At 32.1% G+C, this 6,346-nt stretch overlaps 1 protein-coding gene across 1 annotated transcript in view; it reads left to right on the forward strand.

The window, feature by feature from the left end:
• The window catches only part of LOC105618886 (dystrophin, isoforms A/C/F/G/H-like), a 195,891-nt gene that overhangs the window by 112,736 nt on the left and 76,809 nt on the right, over positions 1-6,346 (forward strand). The gene's annotated exons all lie outside the window — the stretch shown is intronic.

Here is a 6,346-nt window from a genome sequence, read left to right on the forward strand (position 1 = left end):
ACACGCACGCACGCACGCACGCACGCACGCACGCACGCACGCACGCACGCACGCACGCACGCACGCACGCACGCACGCACGCACGCACGCACGCACGCACGCACGCACGCACGCAGGGCTGTTATTTGTGTAAATATATTGAAGACGTAAATATCTAACGATGCGTGATCGAAAACTTTTACGATTTCTTTTCGTCGAGATATTTAACTTTTTGTAAAATGCGAGAAAATTGTAAATGTCTAATATTTTTCCACATGGCTGTATATCTATTAAACTTATTCTCTCTATTTATAGCAACCCCTAAAAAGAAATCCTAATTACATGATTTTTTTATTCTTTTCTTTTGTTTATGAATAAATATAAATAATCCAAAAAGTAAAGATTATCTAGAATCGATGCGAACATGCCAGATTTATGTAAACCTCACATTGTCCGTAATACCCGGTCGGAGACTCTTCGATAGGAAAGACACGGATTCGCATTGCCGTTCAGATCGGATTGTCGTTTAGCCGTCCGGAAATGTAGACGGCACAAGTTGTGGGTTCCGCAATACAATGGGCGATCTGCCCTTTGGTAGAAGAGTGTCAGTGGATGGCAGCGTGCAATCCATCACTCTCATTCACGACCCATCCTCGTTTCTTCCCCGTGTTGCTGCGATACGACCGCTCTCCTGCCATTCCGCCTTTCCCTTCGCATCTCCGTTGTACTGTCACATCACTTATCCCTGGTAGACAGGCGGACAGGCGGACGCTTAAGCCGTGTTCGCAACGCGCCTTTCCTATTTTTCACCTCCGTAGTACCAGGAGAAGAGATCCAGGAGAAGTATTCGTGCTTTCCTTCCTTCCTTCCATGGTCTTGCTAGAATAAAACTGCTGCCACGGAGAGAATTGATGCTTCCTGCTGTAAATTTGTCCTATTTTTCACGGCGGGTCATCCCGCGGCGACGTTTGCCTCGCCTCGCTTCGTTGTAGCAGCCTAACAAGGGATTTTTACTTCAACAGCGACGGTCTGAGCTCACTCTTCTATTTTATACTGTATAAATCCGTGTATACTTCCAAACAGTGAGATTTTATACCATTGCGGAAATATTAGCGTCTTTCGTTTCGTCATTGGTATTATAAATATATATGTACGCGAATGTTTCTATCATATTCACGATTCTTCTTGGACTTTTTTTGAAAAATCTTTATCTATCATGGTTTATAAGAGTTGAATCGAACGATATTAGATAAAATAAAAAAGTTGTATCCTTTTTTAAATTTGCGAAATTGCGAAATTAATATTTCTCGAACAAATTATATATTTTTGCAAGAATAACATTTGAATTTATTACAAGTCATGTATTAAGCTGCTCTAAATAGGATTACGTATAAGACGGGATGTAGGAAAAGAGATTAAGATTATAAAGATACCACAGAGGCTGGTAATTAGGAATAAAAAAATAATTCTGGCCTGGCAACTAAAAGATTTAGTAGAATAAGTTGAAATGAATAGAAGCGGAGTCAATGGACGAGCCTTTAATCTAGAATCCGATTACTTCTCTAACCTTGTTCTGAAAAAGTAATAAAAGAACTCCATAAATCTCGTTAAGCTATTCAGATCTAGCTTAACCACATTGACCAGGATAAAATTGCGCTTCTATTATGTTGAAAGTTGAAGAATAAACTTGCTGCGAGATTTGTAACGATCTATTCAATCGATCACTGCAAGCTGACTTCATATTTGAGAAAAACATTTTTTTTTCTTGTTAGATCGTATAAAAAGTTTTTTTTCGATAAGACATCACTGTCGGGGCAAAGATTTATCACCTGATTTCCGCGCGTGCGCGCTCACAGATCGTTTATTATCCTGTACACTTCGTATTTAATGAGCTTCTGTTGTCTCTGTTGATGATACTGTTGCTTATTTCGAGTTTTCAAGTACACATTTCCATATATTTATTTTGAGTTACAACGGTGTTTTTGAAAGGAAAATTAATGACTTTTTATATTTGATAACTTTGTTATCAAATATATAACTAAGTTATACTAATTGCAATGATTGATCGATACATATGAATTGCGAGAAAAAATAGTTGCAATTACTATAATATATAGTCATTTTTGAGGACAACTATACATTTATAATTACCATACAAATATAGTCAATTAAGCTATTAATGGCTAATAATAGCCAAATTACTTTGTCTTTAGTCTTTCTTAATTATTATAAAAAACTTAATTATAAACATAGTTTTTAATTATTATTATCACAAAAATAATAAATAAATTTAAGAAAATAGTTATATTTATTGTAATTGCGATTGCATTTTTACTGAACAAAAATGTTTTATTTTATTTATTATTTATATTTTGATATTTTACTATATTAATATTTAAAGTAATTATAATTTATAGTACAATTTTTTTTTATGTTTGAGAGGACTATTATATATGGTTATAATTATTAATATTATAGCAGTAATAACCACAAAAATGGAGCTTCTAATTATAACTTTTTCCTGCAATTATAGTCGCAAATTTCAAATATTTTTCTCTTAATGTACTTTCTTATTTTTGGTTTGCGTTAAATGTTAGATAATCGATAATTATATGATTCATACTCGTCATGTGACATCGGAAACGGTCCACTCTCGTTTCCGTTGTTACGGGAGTAATAACTCCTAGCAGCTGCTGCAGCGACAAGTGTTACGAATGTCCTCTTCAAGGACCATTTTCCTTCACTCCGTGCAGCATCAGGTAGTATCATTTGCGTTAAGCTTTCTAAATTAATAAGAGAATAAACGCAAGCCGTCTTTTAAACTTTAACAATACCTTTTCATAAAATCATATTTCATAGAAGCTTTTTAATTGCTTAGAATGATATTCATTATTTGATATTCATTACACTTTTCCAAGAATGAATTATTACTTGTCCAAAAGTTCTTATAAAGTATGCTAAAGGACTTAAAGATATTTATAATTTACACATTATTGTTTAAAGATTTATGCATGTGTCTTTATAATGACATAATGTTTTTATATTTATTGTTATACAAATCTTTATTTTATATTTTACACAGCTTGTAAAGAAATGTGATATTTTATTCTTCTACAGAAGATTTTTTAATGTATGAATGCGTGCAATATATGTCTATAAATAAGTTAAGATAAGAAGAAATAGTTAAATATGTAAAAGCAATGTTATGTTATAAAGTAAAATTCATCTATCATATTTTGCACGAAACAGAAGATGATTATTTGACATGTGAAAATTCAAAGGCAGAGAAAAAGTATTTTGTGCAGAATCAGCATGTATCATCGTTTGTATTTTTTGATAGCATCTGCGAAGAAGTTTGTATAAAGTTTGCGTAATTTGATTCTTTTGACTAGTCGGATTTTGCTCCTGCTTACTACAATCTGATAGGACAGAAACAAACGAGACTGAGTATGCACTGTCATGCTTATTATGTATTTAGCGTGTATCGTAATTCATCCAACCGCCACAGAGACTATGTAACTCCTGCGAGTATAGGGCTTAGAAGTTCCGACGACTTATGACAGAACTTTGTGAACGCTCTGTGGTTTATGCACCGAAGTCTGTGTCTTATCTGTATTAAGTTCCTTCTCTCGCGAAATTCAGGCATACGTGCACTCATATATTTATCGTATTGCATACGATTATTTGGTATGCTAATGCGACATATATAGTGAATTTCCTACATTTGATATATTATCTTTGCCCATAATTCTATTCTAACTCTTGTTATTTAAACTCTTATTTTTTTATGACAAGAACAAACCTTTATTAATTATACAAGAGCAATTTTCTAATAAGAACATTTAAAAGAATAATAATTTTTAAAAATTATGTACATTTATTTTGTAACAATACACATATACTAAAGTCTTTAATTATTATTTGAGTTATTATCGATGCGTAATATTTGACAATTTTTTTTATTAGTTTGTTTATCTTTATTCTATATTTATTCTATATTTATTAATAATATAAATATTTTATTTGCGTTTAATACAATTTTCATTCAATTTATCGGACGCAAAAATACAGTCTTTAAATTAGAATAGCTATCTCGTCCGTGGAAGTTGGACTGCTTTGGTGGAGATTTGTACGGTTCTCAAGTTCGCAAATTGTATGTACACAATTTGCGCGAGTGGACGAGATGGAACGTGTAGAAATTTGAACCTCTGAAGGCGAATGGTATCCTTGAGATTTCACGGCGAATGTTTCGCAGTACGTTTGCATAACTGCTTTCGCTTTGAATTAGTAGGACCGTTCGCCCACTGATTTTACCCGACCCTGCACACCCACAAAGTGCTTTGTCGCGAGTATACTGCAGCTTGTTCTCGAAGTTCACTGAACGCGTTAAAAAGTATCGTACATCGGAACCGGGAAAATATTTTTAATATAGAGAGTTTTGCGGTTTGTAAGTAATTATACCAGTAAACTGACCTCTCATGCCGAATATAATCTGCTCGTTGTTCCATTGTCTACTTCTCTTTACTTTTTTGTTATCTCTCTCTATTTTCGTACTTTTTCTTTTTTGCCTTATTTTTGCTGGTTTTAAATAACGTAGGTAAAAAAATCGGTAATAAAACAAGGATAGAACGAATTTTTAAGATAATACTCGTCGGTATTAATCGGGGTGGAAAAGTCCAGGAATAAAAATGTAATAGCTTCTGTAAAACTGGACCGAGACGGTTTCGTGCATAAGTTATGATCTCTGCAGATAATTTCAGAGTTACGGCACGTTTATGATTCATTGTAAAAAATCATTCAAATAATAATACAATAGACGAAATAAAAATATTTGTATTCCTTCTGTAGCTTTCTAAAGTTAGTATTCTATTTCTAAAGTTAATATTTTTAGTGATTTTATTGTGTGATTTACAATTTGATTTTCATTCTAGATTATAGAATTCACAGAATAAATATTTACTATTTAAAAATTTTTTTGCGCTTAATAACGTTGAGTGAAATTATCAAAGATTTCCATTTCAGTTTGTTAAATAAATAAATAGATACGCTATATGAACACTTGTACATAGGAGTACATTATATGACTAATTACAAGGTATTTGATATATATTATTTTACAAGCTCACTTTACCGATCACAAGCGTCATTATATGTTAAATCTTATTTATTTCAAAATATATCATGACAATATAAAATACATATTTAGTTTTAACTATAATCCAAGATAATTACACACTGAAAAAAATGTTCTGATTATATCAACAAAAAATACAAACAGAATGAGTTGTTCTCATATGAAAACTCTTGTTATCATAATTGAATTTTTGATTAACTCAATTGATTTTGATTAACTAGAATGTTTGATAGATTAATTAATTATAATCTGATTCCTATCTTGTTATTGTTAAATTTACGTGAATTTCAATTACAAGACTTTTCAGTAATTACATTAAATACAGAAATTTTAATAAACGCAATTAATATTAATTTTCGAATTGATATAAACATTTTTGATCGTGCATTTTTGCAATGTCACGATTGATGCAGATTATTATCATGAATAATCACAAACTATTTAATTTATTGTTTTATTTTTTTATAGAATATATGTATACATATAGATACAGAATGTGACATGTATAGTATAAATAGAAGAAAAAGATAGAGTTTTATGTCATTACTGATTGACGTGCTATTAAATAGCGCTTAAACGCTGATAGAAAAGGATTATAAATCGAGGAGAAGGAAAAAGCGTTTACGAAAGTTTTCAATTACATTAGAGACGGGCATTAAGCTCGTCTTCAGCGACCCTGCGTAGGATTCATCTGAGATCCGCCATGATCTCACTCCGACTCGATCTGGGAGGATGTGAAGCGAGTAAACTTATAAACTATGAAAGTTACTTCCCTATTCAATGAATTGACCGTGTATCCTTCGGTACGTGCCTCGAAACCATTTCGCCTCGGTTCTTTCTTTCTATCTTTTGTTCCCTGAGCGAATTTTCCTTTCCCATTTTATTGTGTCACCGCACGAGAAAGAATACAGCAACAACGAGTCGACTGGAAAATTACTAGTTTTCACGATAAACGTAAGATGGTACAATAAGTCTTTTCTATAGTAGTTACGATTATAAGTTGAATTGTAAATATATCTTTGCTGTTGCAATACACACACACACACGCACACACACACACACACACACGCGCACACAAATCAGATAAATAAAATTATATATATGACAAGAATGTATGGATAATTCTGAATTATTTTATACATGAATTTTATGACATTTATTAAGAAGAAAAATTTTATATATATATATATATATATATATATATATGTGTGTGTGTGTGTGTGTGTGTGTGTA

Source organism: Atta cephalotes (assembly GCF_000143395.1).
Source record: "Atta cephalotes unplaced genomic scaffold scaffold00018, whole genome shotgun sequence".
NCBI lineage: Eukaryota > Metazoa > Arthropoda > Insecta > Hymenoptera > Formicidae > Atta > Atta cephalotes.